Source organism: Cololabis saira, chromosome 19 (assembly GCF_033807715.1).
Source record: "Cololabis saira isolate AMF1-May2022 chromosome 19, fColSai1.1, whole genome shotgun sequence".
Classification (NCBI taxonomy): domain Eukaryota; kingdom Metazoa; phylum Chordata; class Actinopteri; order Beloniformes; family Belonidae; genus Cololabis; species Cololabis saira.
Genome location: NC_084605.1, coordinates 37,571,450 through 37,587,591, shown reverse-complemented (window position 1 = coordinate 37,587,591; position 16,142 = coordinate 37,571,450). Strand labels below are relative to the sequence as shown.

The 16,142-nt window shown below is 39.4% G+C and overlaps 1 pseudogene; it reads left to right on the top strand.

Annotated features, from left to right (window-relative positions):
* Positions 1–444: 444 nt before the first annotated feature.
* Positions 445–13,341, top strand: LOC133419129 (peroxiredoxin-like 2A; annotated as a pseudogene).
* The last annotated feature ends 2,801 nt before the right edge of the window (positions 13,342–16,142 follow it).

Below are 16,142 nucleotides of genomic sequence, written 5' to 3'. Positions count from 1 at the left end.
CAGCATTCATTCATTCATTCATTCATTATCTTACCCGCTTTATCCCTTGCGGGGTCACGGGGGTCTGCTGGAGCCTATCCCACCTTATCACAGCAATTCCACAATTTGACACCTTTCACGGAAACACAGTTTTCTTTACTTTTGGTTCTTCCCCATGCCTTCTTAAACATACCTGTGTTCCTTAGTTCATATTTACTCTTGTGGATTTGGAACGGCCTCTGAGAACATCTTGGGAGGAGATTATGATGTGCTTTATATATAAACAATAAGGTTTGAAGGTTAACTATATCCCAGAATTTTAATGTATTTAAATGAATAAATAAAGCATTGGTTGGCGCCAGGTACTCTGCTCCCATAATTATACGTACTACTCTTTTTTGTAGTAAAAATATGGGCATGAGATTGGTTTTATAGGTGTTTCCCCACACTTCCACACAATATGTCATGTATGGGACTATAAGGGAACAATATAGCAGGTAATGGCCCGGTTTCCCAGATCAGTTAAGTAGTTCTTAACAGCGAAAGACTTCTTTCAAACCATCTTAAGGAGCCTGTGAAAGAAGTCTTTCGCTGTTAAGAGCTACTTAACTGATCTGGGAAACCGGGCCAATGTGATTTTTTTATTTAAAAGTTCTTTGGATCTATAAACTATTGCAATTGTTTTGGACATTTTCTTTTTGACATGATTAATGTGGAATTTCCAGTTTAATTTATGGTCGATTAATACTCCAAGAAACTTATATTCAAAAACTCTTCTTCAAAAAGTTCTTTCACAAATGTAGGTTTCACACTGGGGCCCTGCTGGCTTCTGAAGCTTTTACAGTGTTTTAAATCCACATGTTAGACATTAAATGTGATTCAGCAGTGAATGTGAGGTCATCCAGACACTACAAGTGTTGTGCCACCACGAGCCCCTCAGCCAGCAGCCAGCACAGCTGTGGCTGATTCCAATCAGCCACAGCTGCTCCACCATCACAATCAAGGGCTGCCTACATAAGCTGCTGAGAGACGACACCCGGCGCTTAGACGTTGACTACTGTGGCAAGTACCTGCAGCAGAAAGTTTAGGCTCTGGGGTGTGAGGTTTTGTAGATCTGCTATTTTTGGTCCTAACTGTTCTTTCCTTATGTTCCAGGCTCCCTCCAGTCAAGCCAGTGTCTCCCCGCTCCACCGCTCCGTCCACCTCCCCTGGTGTTGTGGAGCAGAAGCTTCTTCTAAATGACCAGAACGTGTGGCTTTAAAATCGGACATTTATTCTCCTCAAAACAAGTTGCTTACAAAAAAAACGGGAGAAAACCGATCTTTCTCCGACATCCTCAGCTGTCAGAGTCTAAAGCTAAGGGTTAACACCAGCCCCCGGGTCTGGCAGTCAGAAGGCGCGCCGATTTTTTCCAGTGGCCAACCGCGGTACTGCAACCAAAAATCCCATGCGGCCCAGAAAGCTTTTTTCCCATAGACCGCAATAGTAAAAGAGAAGCCTCTAAAACTGTTCACAGGACACCTCCAGCTGTAATCCCCGGCAATTACTAATCTTTGTATTCTATATTTTTAAGTCATGGACTTTATATCCGTCAAAAATGTTTTATAACGGCCAGAAAAGTAAAAGAAAAGTCTCTTTCTGGGCGTGACGTCACGGCTGACGTCACAGCCGTGTCCGTGCATTCCACGGATGTTTTATATTAATATATATTATATAATTATATTATATTAATACATTAATAATATATGTAATGCTATACATGTAATAATATACATTAATTAAGATATTATATTAATACATATTATATTAATACTCGCGTCATTGCCCCGGGGCATGATGGGAGGCCCCAGAGCATCATGGGAGGTGACTCAACTGCGCATGCTCTATGGGCCGCTGTATGCGGAAGTAAACCCGGAAGTCAGAGATTTTTTCGGCTTATGCGCTGGCTGAGCAGAATCATGGATGTATTATATAACTGGATACAGGATCGAAAATGGCCGCCCATTCATTTCAATGGAGTTTGCTCACCCAGCGCATCCGCCGAAAAAATTTCTGACTTCCTGGTTTACTTCCTGGTACACGGGCCCATAGAGCATGCGCAGTTGAGTCACCTCCCATGATGCTCTGGGGCCTCCCATCATGCCCCGGGGCAATGTGAACGAGCGCTGCGCGCTCTGGACAAGCGCTGCGCGCTCATGAGTCCTTCAGACCGGTAATGATAGATGTATGTACACAATGAAATTAGGGATTTATAGGGCAAATCAACCGATGCTGTTCTCAAAGTCATGGTTATAGACTATACATGGTTCATTTGTGTGTTTTTTTTAATTAAAGATAAAACGAGTCATTTTTATTTAAGATGAGACACCCCAGGTTAATAGGCTAAAATAGGGTAAAAATGTAAATAGCAGGTATCACCATGAAACTTCCCAAGTTTATTACTTACATTAAGACAAATATATTTTGTATTACAAGTTTTGTCAAGTATTATGTTTAAATATGTCAAATATTATGTTTAAATGTGGTTAATTTGTGGAGTTTAATTTTTTTTTGAGTAAGGATAAAACGAGTCATCTTTATAAAAACAAAAAAACACATGGGATTCCCCACAATAACACAAGCTGTCATATGCTATTTATCTATATACCTTTGGGTAAATCTTTTTGTCTATTAATGATCGTGCAGTCCGAATGTTAGGCGTAATTAACTTTGCATTTTCTCTGATTCTTTTACAGCTTCTGGGCTCACATTAAGTGTTATTCCTGCCTGATATCTTATTTTCACAAACCATACACCGTTGGCTACAACGGAAATGTTTAAGTACAAGAATGACAAACCATTATTATTCTTGCTATTAAACATTTCTGTTTGGTGCAAATTGGCAATGCAATGTGTTGACAGTGTGGTGTGTGTGCTGCAGCTACAGCCAGAGACAAAACCAAACTGCAGCATGCTTTCACTCTGCTGAGCGGGTGATCGGCTGTAGCCTCCCATCTCTGCAAACAGGTGCAAACAACCGAGCTGTTCTGCAGAATAAAAGGAGTGTTGCGTTCCTCCAGGCCACCGGGCAACGACGGGCAACAGAGACATAGTTGCATCGCAGATTATTTGTGCATTGATTGAATGAAATCCTTTCATGTTCACGTAACTAAATTCATTGTGTGATGGTGCTTTTATGGCAATGTGGGTGCAATCTATAGCTCCAATTATGTTTGGGAATCCGGCGATGGCGTGAAATCCTCGTTTAATTTGGGCTTGTTGGTGATGTGTGTATGGAAACTGGGTGTAAATTAGGGCCAGAGAAATTATTGCATCCAACACTGCCGGCATGATTTTGCTGCGAAATGCCGCATGTCTCCAATCTCTCTCTGAAATGTTCCGGTGGACAAACATCCCGCAGGAGCTGGATGTGACTGGGATGGAGTTGTAAATCACAGCATAGATCCATCAGAACTTTTTTGGGGAAGCGGTACCTGCTGAGAAGCCGCTCCGTGCTCTCACTGATCAACAGATCAGTGCGCTTTTTGAAAAAGCGCTCTCTGCGGAGCGTGTTTTTGCGGAGCGCACGGTCTCTAAATCCTCCAACAGTGCAAGATAAGCCATGGTACTTGTATTTTCTTTTCAGGTCGTCCTGCCAAAGCTGTCTTTTATAGCTTTTCACACCAATTATTCAAAATGTCTGAATTACTTATGGAGAAATTGGAGGAAACGGGGAACATGTGCACATGTTCCCCGTTCAGTCACAGTTCAGCGATCTCAAACTTCACATGTAAAGTTTGAGACTCTTTTAATGGGTTCTTTTTGTAGTTTCACTGTTCTACCACTAGGTTTTGTGTGTACGCATGGTCGGAGCTGTGCGTATATTTACACGTGTTTCTGCGCACAGATACATGTTGATAAATACCATACTTTGCGTGGGAATGCTCGTACGCACGCTTTACGCACAGATCTGTGCATACGCATGGTTGATAAATGAGGGCCCAGGACTTCACGCCACAAGTAGTGTCTGTCTTCCCCTCTGCAGTCAGCCTGTTGAACAATGGCCCAGCTCCCCCTAAATAACCCCAAATCTATTGGCAGTCACCGCACTACAACATTTTTCACGATAACTTAGCCTCTTTGTTCTATTATTTTATGTGTATTTATGCGGGGGGGAGGTATTTTATTTTAATTCTTAATTCTATTTTTATACTTCTCTTTAAAGTATTTTTTTTACCGGTACCTTTATGTTTGCACCTTACATCAAGACAAGTTCCTTGTGCTGTAAACTGACCTTTACTGCTCTTGGCAATAAAAACAGTTCTTATTCTGATTCTGAGAGTGGTCACCGCTGCCTTCACTCCGTATGTGATCCCCCTGGTCAGGGCGTTTAGACCGAGTGTGACCTGAGCGTCCCACCTGAGCTCTGTGCCATAGCGCGCAGCTCCAGCTCTATGAATGACAGAGGGTCTCCTGCTCAGCTGCTGCTCAACACTGATCAGAGCAGCTCCCCCTCGTTTACTGAGGTTTTATTATAAACCCAATGTCTTTTGTCATGGAAAAAAAAATTAAGAGACCGCTTGCAAGTGTTTCTTAAAAGCATATCTAGTCATTCTTTTAAATATCAACACAAACAACTCCTTGATGAGTATTTCTTTCATTTAAATACATTTTTGTATTTGTATTAAGCAAATACAGATACAAATACAGCAAATATCAGATTTGTATTAAGCAAATACAATGGGTTATGGGTTAAGCGTACAGTGTTGGGCAAGTTACATCCAAAATATAATACATTATATATTACTAGTTACTGTCATTTGAAAGTAATTAGTTACATTACAATATTACTATATCTGAATTGTAATGCGTTACACTACTTGTGTATTACTTTTGAGTTACTTTCAACAAAATAGCAAAAAAAGATAAATCTTGTCCCACTGGCAGATTTTTCTACTTATTTCAAGTGAAAATTTACGTGAAACAGGTGAAAATTGTCAAATAAGTTATTTTTCTGGTGTTATTTTTCTGGTGATGACTCTAAATGTTGAAATAGCAGTAAAACCACATTCATTGATGAAATGACATAAGGGATGGAAAGGAGGGATGGCAGTTTTACAGGGGGGGGGATTTGGACCGTTTTTATTTCAGGGATGATTTGGACCGTTTTTATTTCAGGGGGGATGATTTGGACCGTTTTTATTTCAGGGGGGGGATGATTTGGACTGTTTTTATTTCAGGGGGGATGATTTGGACCGTTTTTATTTCAGGGGAGATGATTTGGACCGTTTTTATTTTAGGGGGGATGATTTGGACCGTTTTTATTTTAGGGGGGATGATTTGGACCGTTTTTATTTTAGGGGGATGATTTGGACCGTTTTTATTTCAGGGGGGGATGATTTGGACCGTTTTTATTTTAGGGGGGATGATTTGGACTGTTTTTATTTTAGGGGGGATGATTTGGACCGTTTTTATTTCAGGGGAGATGATTTGGACTGTTTTTATTTCAGGGGGGATGATTTGGACCGTTTTTATTTCAGGAGAGATGATTTGGACTGTTTTTATTTCAGGGGGGGGGGTAATTTGGACCGTTTTTATTTCGGGGGGGGTGCCATCACATCACCCCTCATCCCCCCTCAACTCGAATACTGCTCACACGGAACTCAGAACTTCTTCATAAATAACTCCCAGAGAGAAAAAAAACACCAGCAAGCTAACAAACAAACCAATAAAGCTCTCAGAGTTAACAAAACGAACCAGAAATCAACAACTCGCAGCTGTTTTAACCTCTCCTCCTGATGGGCTGCAGGTGTGGTTTAAGGCTGATTTATGGTTCCGCGTTACACCAACGCAGGCCATACGCCGTGGGTTACGCGAACTACTGCGTACCCTACGGCGAAAGCTCTGCGTCGATTTAACGCGGAACCATAAATCCGCTCTCACAGCGCGACTGACTGTGAGCCCGGCTCGTGCAGCTCCTCGCCGACTCCGCGCTCATATATATTTAATAAATGTATAAAGCCCATATATTCATAAAGCCTCACTTGGCCAAGCCCTAACGCTGAGACCATGGTAGATTTAAGTTACACGCGGACACGCCGCACTGTTGACTTTTCCCTGCCGGCTCTGCTCCCTGAACAGTCCCCACACAAACAGTGTCCAGCGGCGCTACGTTCCGCCGCGCCGCGTTCCCAACTCGCGGACGCGGTGTTGGTGAATTCTTTAAAAAACAACAGCTAAACGGGTTAAAATGCGTTGTAACGCGCGTTACTTAGATTGTAACGAGTAAAATATTACCGAAAATTTATTAGTAATGCGTTATATTACTGCGTTACAGCAAATAGTAATACATTACTGTAATTGCGTTACTTTTGTAACGCGTTACCCCCAACACTGTAAGCGTAGAACTTGGGGGGGAAGAACAAACAAAAACAAAGCAAATAAATTACACAAGTCACACAAGTGTGTGTGTGTATATATATACATACATACATACATACATGTGTGTGTGTATATATATATATATATATATATATATATACATATACATACACATACATACACTGTGTCTGTCCTGTTTGGTGGCTGAACCAAACCAGACAATCAGGCAAGTGCAGAGTAAAACTGGATCAGCAGCTCCAGATGTAGGTTGACCTTCCTATGCCGGCGCATGAAACGCATGCTCTGCAGAGGAATACCTGGAAGACCAAAAGATAAAACTTATCCATTACAAATATAAAGAACATAAAATCTCAGTCGGGTCACTTTTGACCCATGTTGTGCATCAGAGGGTTAAAAACGAAAGCTGACAAGAGACTAATAACAGACTTTAACTATCATAAAGTTAAACTAAATCGATGTGACCAAACAAAAACACACCTTTGAGCCGTGTTTTCCACTTTTCTGAGTGATTATTCCGCCGAACGGCTTAGTTTCAGCCATGCTCGTTCCCGAGACACACACATGACCGCGCTTTGCGAGTGCACGGACAAAGCCGTGACGTCACGCCCAGAAAGAGACTTTTCTTTGACTTTTCTGGCCGTTATAAAACATTTTTGACGGATATAAAGTCCATGACTTAAAAATATAGAATACAAAGATTAGTAATTGCCGGTGATTACAGCTGGAGGTGTCCTGTGAACAGTTTTAGAGGCTTCTCTTTTACTATTGCGGTCTATGGGAAAAAAGCTTTCTGGGCCCCATGGGATTTTTTGTTGCAGTACCGCGGCTGACCACTGGAAAAAATCGGCGTGCCTGCTGAGCGCGAGACTGGGGGCCTGAGCAGAATGCATTGAAATGAATGGGCGGCCATTTTTAGTCTCCGATCCAGTTTCTATAATACATCCATGGTTAACACACGTAGACCATTTCCTGTAGACTTCAACATAAAAGCAAAACCGGAAATAGCGTATTTTCAGTACAATCCATTTAACGTTCATGTTCACTTTACTGTAAATACTAAATGTAAATAAACTGTAAATAATGTAAATAGTGCATCTTACACATTTTAACTTCTAACAACATTTTAACATTTAACAGCTCTAAGTAAACAGGAATTATCCGTTTAAATCCCTAATAATAAAACAATTCACAACACCTGGATTGAGTTACTCATTAAATCCTTTGTTTGCAACTTCAGTCTGTGTCTTTGCTTTTGGCTATTTCTAATCTCAAGTGAGCCTAATAACAAGGGTTCATTTAAAATGAACTAAGGCATCCTACTCTAAAATTCTACTAATCATAAGGGTCTCCCCTTATGATCCTGGTCCTGGCCCAGGTTTCTACCCCCCTTATGATCCTGGTCCTGGCCCAGGTTTCTACCCCCCTTATGATCCTGGTCCTGGTCCAGGTTTCTACCCCCCTTATGGTCCTGGTCCAGGTCCAGGTTTCTTCCCCCCTTATGATCCAGGTCCTGGTCCAGGTTTCTCCTTATGATCCAGGTCCTGGTCCAGGTTTCTTCCTCCTAAAGAGGAGTTTTTCTTGCCACTGTTTGGCTTAAGGTTTTTCTCCCACTAGGGGAGTTTTTACCTGCCATTGGTTATATAATTGCTCGGGGGTTTATGTTCATGTTCATGTTCTGGGTCTCTGGAAAGCACCTAGAGACATCTGTTGTATTAGACGCTATATAAATAAAATAAAATTGAATTGAATTAAAAACCCTTAGTGCTGGAGTCTAGGCTACTCATTAAAGTGTGTTAAAGTCATAGCTGAGTGAGATTAAAGGAGTTTTAGTCGATATTAAAAAAAGAGAAAGAGATAGAAGACTGGCATTGTGAATTGTTATTCAAAGAGTGTGAATAGTTTTGTAAGGAAAGGCTGCAACAGGCCTGTTGTGACGCGGCACTTTCCAGTCACGGAGACCTTTGAACTGGAAGAGCAGATTTGCTGCGTGAAGGATGATTTATGGTTCTGCGTTACACCAACGCAGACCCTACGCCGTAGGGTACGCCGTCGATTTAACGCGGAGCCATAAATCAAATCTTAACTTTTCTCTCTCTCTCTCAGACCAGCGGGTCTGGTCCATGGTTATGGAGCCAAATCAGGGCCAAAAGTTTTGCTAATTTGAAAATAAAATTTGAACCTGAAATTTTTTTTTTACAGTTTCAGTTTTATTTTTTTCAGTATCAGATCTTTTTTTCAGTTTCAAATCTTTTTATTTCAGTTTCAAATCTTTTTTTCAGTTTCAAATCTTTTTTTTTCAGTTTCACGTCTTTTTTTTCAGTTTCACATCTTTTTTTTTCAGTTTCACTTCTTTTTTTTTCAGTTACAAATTTTTTTTTCAGGTTCAGACTTTTGGCCCGGATCTGGCGTGGGGGGCGTGGCATCAACTGAGAGGGGCGTGGCATCATGAGTGACAGCAGAACAGAGAAGGCGGGGGACGTTCCTCACTCATGTTGCCTTCAGGAATCGTAGGTTTCAGAAGTTATCAGTAGAAGAATGAATCAACACTGTATATACACCGTATTCACGTGATTTGCAGTGGAAAAAACGGATACTAGTGACACATTTCTGTTTAAAAAGCTGTTTTAGACCGTACTTGGTAGTATGTAGAAGTGGGAAATGTCAAACTTTAAAGTGTGGCTGTTGAACTGTACAGTCTGGCATAGTTTATTGCTTTTATACTGCGATTGGTGCCAAGTACGGTCTAAAACAGCCTTTCAAACAGAAATGTGTCACTAATATCAGTTATTTCCATTGCCAATCACGTGAATATGGTGTATATACAGTGTTGATTCATACTTCTACTGATAACTTCTGCAACCTACGTTTCCTGAAGGCAACATGAGTGAGGAACGTCCCCAACCTTCTCTGTTCTGCTGTCACTCATGATGCCACGCCCCTCTCAGTTGATGCCACGCCCCCCACGCCAGATCCGGGCCAAAAGTCTGAACCTGAAAAAAAAATTTGTAACTGAAAAAAAAAGAAGTGAAACTGAAAAAAAAAGATGTGAAACTGAAAAAAAAAGACGTGAAACTGAAAAAAAAAGATTTGAAACTGAAAAAAAGATTTGAAACTGAAATAAAAAGATTTGAAACTGAAAAAAAGATCTGATACTGAAAAAAATAAAACTGAAACTGTAAAAAAAAAATTTCAGGTTCAAATTTTATTTTCAAATTAGCAAAACTTTTGGCCCTGATTTGGCTCCATACATGGTCTGGTCCGGGAGAGGGCTGGTCTGCGGCTGCGCGGTGGGGGCTGCTGAGCAGCTGCTGAGCAGAGAGTTGCGGGTCAGACACCAGAGGAACCAGAGGTGCTGATGGGACTCCCGGGGGACGCCGTGGCCGCCCTGGGCGGCCTGATCACGGCCGTGCTCAACTTCTTCACGGATCCGTTTCTCACGCAGCCGCTCAAAGCCACGATGACACACCTGGAGGAGACGGAGCTCAAAACGATGACTGGAGGTAAATCCCAGCTGGCCCCATAATAATACAAGTGTTTATTAGTGAGTGTGTGCGTACAGCAAGTGTTGAAAAGAGCCATTGTGCAAATGGACCTTGTGATGCATTTAATCTCTTGCGCAACTCTCGCCCTCTCACCCCGTTTCTTTCCTCAGAAATGAAATCTTTTAAAGCCAAGTCTCTCTGGGAAAGGTCTGGAGCTGTCATCATGGCAGTGCGGCGTCCTGGGTGATTCCTGTGCAGAGAGGTGACGTTTTGATGGAATCATTTACTTTTTTTTTTTTGTATAGATGTCTTTATTGAGGGCTTAAAAAAAAAAAAAGAAAGAAATAAGATTTACAATAACAATATAATTATCAATATTTTCCCCCCTTTTTTTAACTTTTCATAACATTAATTAAACCATAATAATAATAATAATAATAATAATAATAATAATAAAAATAAAAAACAACAGCACACCCTCTCCCCTTCCCTCCCTCATATGGTCAATAGATTACATCATTCAAAATTATTTGACATATGTCTATCAATACTGGAACAAAAATTAATAATAAATTAAATAATCAAGTCCTGTGTCAACACATTCATTAATATAGTCGATGATTCAGATCATTAGTCCAATAAAGGCAAAAAATCCAAAAAGGGTCCCCAAATAAGGTCAAAGTCTAATTTACTTTGAGTGGAAAGTGATGCAGCACTAAATAAAGTCAGGGTTGTTTCTACCTCTTTGGGGTGTCTTATTCTGTAATATGTATTTTTAAGTGAACTATTAGGTTGTAAATTAGTCAGAACCCTTATTTGATCACACAGATGCATATCAGACATGATTTGAGTGCTTCACAGTGACCGTCTTGATGTGCTTACAAATGAACATGGATCACTTTATTAATGTTGCATCTCCTCAAACACTATAGTGTCACAAGCCTGAAATCGTGGGCTACTTTCCATCTCCTGTTGATAATGATGAGTCCTTGACTCAAAATCCACCTTTGAGCTGGACTCTTGACTGATAAATGCTACCTTCAGCAGTGTTCAGCTGCAGACTATACGTGGCTCGAGTAAGAATTAATATACAGGACTGTCTCAGAAAATATGAATATTGTGATAAAGTCCTTTATTTTCTGTAATGCAAAAATGTCATTCATTCTGGATTCATTACAAATCAACTGAAATATTGCAAGCCTTTTATTATTTTAATATTGCTGATCATGGCTTACAGATTAAGAAAACTCAAATATCCTATCTCAAAAAATTAGAATATTCTGGGAATCTTAATCTTAAACTGTAAACCATAATCAGCAATGTTAAAATAATAAAAGGCTTGCAATATTTCTGTTGATTTGTAATGAGTCCAGAATGTATGACATTTTTGTTTTTTTTAATTGCATTACAGAAAATAAAGAACTTTATCACAATATTCTAATTTTCTGAGACAGTCCTGTATCTAACTGACAGTGCTCCATCTAAAATGTAACTTTACATGTCAGAAATGGCAAATGTAACAATACTGTATAGGCCAGAACATAAAACCTTAAGGACTGAGAACAGCATTGCATATAAAACGTCCCACTTGAAGAAGTAAGTGGGAGACTTGACTTTCCTTGGTTTCCTGCTGCAGGAGGCTGCAGAGCTGTCCTCTCTGAAGCCCCAGCTGGACCGGCTGGGCGTCCCCCTGTACGCCGTGGTGAAGGAGGACGTCGGCACCGAGGTCCTCAACTTCAGGCCACACTTCAAGGGGGAGATTTTCCTGGATGAAAAGGTGAACTTTTATTTAAAACATATTTTCCTGTAATGAATTGACTCTTTCTTAGGCCACGTTGCCCCAAAAGTAAGTTAAAAAATAAATTTTACGCTTCAGTCTCAGACACTGAAGTCATTCAGTGTCTGTGAAGAATCAGTTTAGGTCTGCACAGTACTGGAGTTGTAAAACAAAATCAGGGGGGATGGTGGATTTTATCATATGGGGACAGATCATTTGTGCTGATTACAAATAATATAATATATTACAAATAATAGCAGTGACCAAAACACCTGCAGAAATACTGCAGGAATGACATAGCAGCAGTTAAATGCAGCCTTCTGTAAGCTTTAAATATCCACTGGGCTTACATCAAATACATCAAAACACAACAATAAAAAACACTTTTCTGAACTTATCAATATGACTCTGTCCTTCACAGGATAAGTAACATGGATCACTGCAAAAACTCACAATCTTAACAAGAATATTTGTCTTATTTCTAGTTAAAATGTCTCATTTTAGTAAAAAAAAATCTCATTACACTTAAAACAAGACTCATCACTGGAAAAAACAACAATTTTCACCTGTTTCAAGTAGATTTTCACTTGAAATAAGTACAGAAATCTGCCAGTGGAACAAGATTTTTTTTGATTGTAATGAGAAGAGAAATCTTGTCCCACTGGCAGATTTTTCTACTTATTTCAAGTGAAAATTGTCAAATAAGTTATTTTTCTGGTGATGACTCTAAATGTTGAAATAGCAGTAAAACCACATTCATTGATGAAATGACATAAGGGATGGAAAGGGGGGATGGCAGTTTTACAGGGGGGATGATTTGGACCGTTTTTATTTCAGGGGGGATTATTTGGACCGTTTTTATTTCAGGGGGGATGATTTGGACCGTTTTTATTTCAGGGGGGGATGATTTGGACCGTTTTTATTTCAGGGGGGGATGCCATCCCCCCTCATCCCCCCTCATCCCCCCTCATCCCCCCTCAACTCCAGTACTGGGTCTGCATGACTGACTTCAGTTTGGTGTGTTTGCAGAGGGGCTTTTATGGGCCTCGTGAGCGACGGATGGGGTTTCTGGGGTTCCTGCGCGTCGGGGTGTGGCTGAGCGGCCTGAGGGCCTTCAGGAAAGGCTTCATGGGAAACGTTTTGGGAGAGGGATTCGTTCTTGGCGGTGTCTTCGTCATCGGCCGAGGAGAGCAGGTGGAACAATTTACAAATTGGGAAGCATAAACTCCAACAATAAATAAAACTCAGATTTGGACATGTAAAGTGTTTGTTTTGTTTTGTAGGGAATACTTCTGGAACACAGAGAGATGGAGTTTGGAGATAAAGTCAACATCACAGATGTCCTCAACGCTGCAAGAAGGATACCACAGGAACTTTTACAAAGGAAATAATTCATTGTACTGACTTGGCTGGTCAAGAATGTTGGCTGTGTTAATGAAACTAACATTTGATTATATAAGCCGAAGTTTGCACCACAGTAAAGAAGACTTACGTTTCAGAACTTGTTTAAAAATCCAGTCTCTGGGAACACAAGGTGCATTTTTGTAAAACTGTTTACAAGACTCTCGGTGTGTTCATGATGGTCTGTCTTTAAACTCGACAGAAGAAGAGGACCTGATATCTAACACTCAGTTTCCTGTATGACTCGGTTAAACTTCTCTGCTGCCTTGTGAGTCAAGAGCCTGTGACCTTTTGAACAATAAAACATGTCTTTGTGCTTTACAGTGTCTGTATTTATGTATTTCTTTTACCCCCTACAGCTTGAATTGAAAGGGCTTGTTCTGAAAATAATATTAATTCCCAGCTCATGGGTCGAACTGCTGTCTTTGCTAATATCAACATTTGGTCTGGTTTCCTGCAGAAATTCCCTGTAAGTTTAGAGGATAGAATGTAACCTGGAATGAACTTCTTTTCTTTTCTTTGAAACTGAAATGGCTGGAAAGCTAATTGTGTTCATGTTCTCCACTCATCCATGGCCCCTGGAGTCTGCTGCAGCTCCGCTGTCTAAAGCTGACGGGCTGCTTACTCCGCACACAGGTGTCAGTCAGGGCCTCAAAAGGGAAGTTACATTTCCTGCATATTTTAAGAGAGGATATACCTAAATATAGTTTCTACATTTGTTAGAAGGCCAGCGCTTAAAAGTGTCGGCCATGGAATTGTAAACATGTCGTTTAAGTTGGTGTCACAGGGAAATGAAACCTTTTCAGGAAGGATAGTAGTTCTTGTCCGTGTTGAATCACACTCATGGAAAAAACGCTGTTATTGATACAGAAGGAGGGCCAGTATTTATATCAATTACATAAAAATGACATATACTGTACAATACATGTATCTTTAACTGCACCATACATATTTTAGTACCAATATAAAGTGGTATACATGCAGTCAACTAGTATATATACACATTAATATGTGAAGAGCTAAAAAATTGTGCTGTTTTCAAAGACCAGTGCATAAACATCTATTTGAATATATAATCGTCCCACATATCATCTCTTTAGATATTGTGTGTTGTGTATTATATCACAATTAATGGTTGGCACACTAGTATAGGTAGCTATATATATACAGTATATGCATGAATGTAAAGTATTTAGACTTAACCATATCTACGTAAAAATAAACAATTCACATATATGAATTAATATATGATATAAACATATGGATGGATAGATAGATAGATAGATAGATAGACAGATAGATAGATAGATAGATAGATATAGCCGCCCTAGTGGCTCCCTGGAGCTTTTTCAAAAATGTTTCACCTTTTTTTCTCCTTTTTTCCTTTTTTAATCTCAACATTTCGATTTTTTTTTTTTTTTAAATTTTGACTTTTCTCTCGACATTTCCACTTTTTTCTCAACATTTTGATTTTGTTCACAAAATTTTGACTATTTCCTCGACATTTCAACTTTTTTCTCAACATTTCAACTTTTTTCTCGAAGTGCATAATGAAAAAAAAAAATCTTCCCCCAGTAACTAATATAGAAACATGCAGCATGCACGCAGCCTTCATTCTAAGGCATAGGCTTTTAATTTTTTGCGGCTCCAGACATATTTGTTTTTTGTGTTTTTGGTCCAATATGGCTCTAAAACATTTTGGGTTGCCGACCCCTGGGTTAAACTCTAGGAAGGGAGTTTCCAGTCACAGCCTACCTTGTTCAAATGTGTTTTGATGTTGACACACGGATGTTTCTAAGGAAACCTGTTGTTGGGTTGTGTTTTTTTCATGACTTATCAGATAATGAATCAGATGATGAAACGTGTGCTGTTGTGGGCAGCTGTGACTTAACAGAAATGTCAGTGATGACCACAACATCAGCAGATAAAAACAGAAGTGTTTCTTTATTCCTTTTTTTAATAATTATTTGTATTCCTCCAGCATCAAAGAAAGGTGGCTGATTCATGATTTTGCCCTGAATCATTCAACCTCAGGTCAAACTCATCCTTTGCATGTTTTCATCACAATGCTGTGCTGGATCAGCCTTCCTACTTTAAAACTGAGGAAAACTGTCATAACGGCTTTGCTAAGGTCGGATATAGATCAGAAGTACACCGTAAAACATTTCAAGTCAGTTAAACTTGAAATCCGAAAGTCCACCTGCTGCCTTAAGAATGCAAGTTAGCATAACTTAAGTTTTACATTTGTTTCAACTCAGTAACTTAAGTTAATGAAGTTGATTGTACTACAACATTCTAGTTGTCTCAACATTGTTTTTTAAGTTATCAAAGTTGATTTAACTTTTAACCACTTGCTGTCTCAACTTGATACTGTGAGTTATAACAAAAAGTCATTACACATTATCAGCACAATAAAAGTTTCAATCACTCATTGTTTTAACTTAATGCTACATGTTAAAACAAAAAAATATCAAACATAATCAAAACTAGAACTATCCTTAGCTAGTTTAACTAATACAAATTTACACATTCTTTTAACTCTTAGTGTCTGCTTTAAATATGTAAATATGTTCATACTTCCCATTTCAAGATTAAATTCAAAATGTGTTTTTCAACTTACATGGTGCACGAATGAACACAGTGGATTCTTGCATTTGTCCAAAAATAACATTAATTTGTGTTGTGCAACACAGGTTAGCTTGGCTGTCCAGTTATCGAAGGTTATTAATATTTTTTTCAAGAATTATTAATAATTAATAAAGTCGACTATTTATCAAAATGATAATAATTCTCGTATGGGGCACCACCCTGGGCCTTAATCCAGGGAAATGATAACTTTTAACAGCAGAAAATCAGTCTCAGAGATTAGGATTATTCTGCAGAACAGTAAATCTTACTATCACTTACAGAATAACAATTGAAGGCGTGCAGTTCGAGCGCTGACTCTGTCAAAACAATCATTGTGACCAAAATTGTATGAAACAACACAAACCACTCATTAAAAATCAATCAGAATTTATTTACATATGGGTATCAAAAAGATGGTAAACGCAACACCCAAATAAATCCTGATGGCACACTACGATAAACAAAAAACCATTAACTAACAAGAAAAACAACAA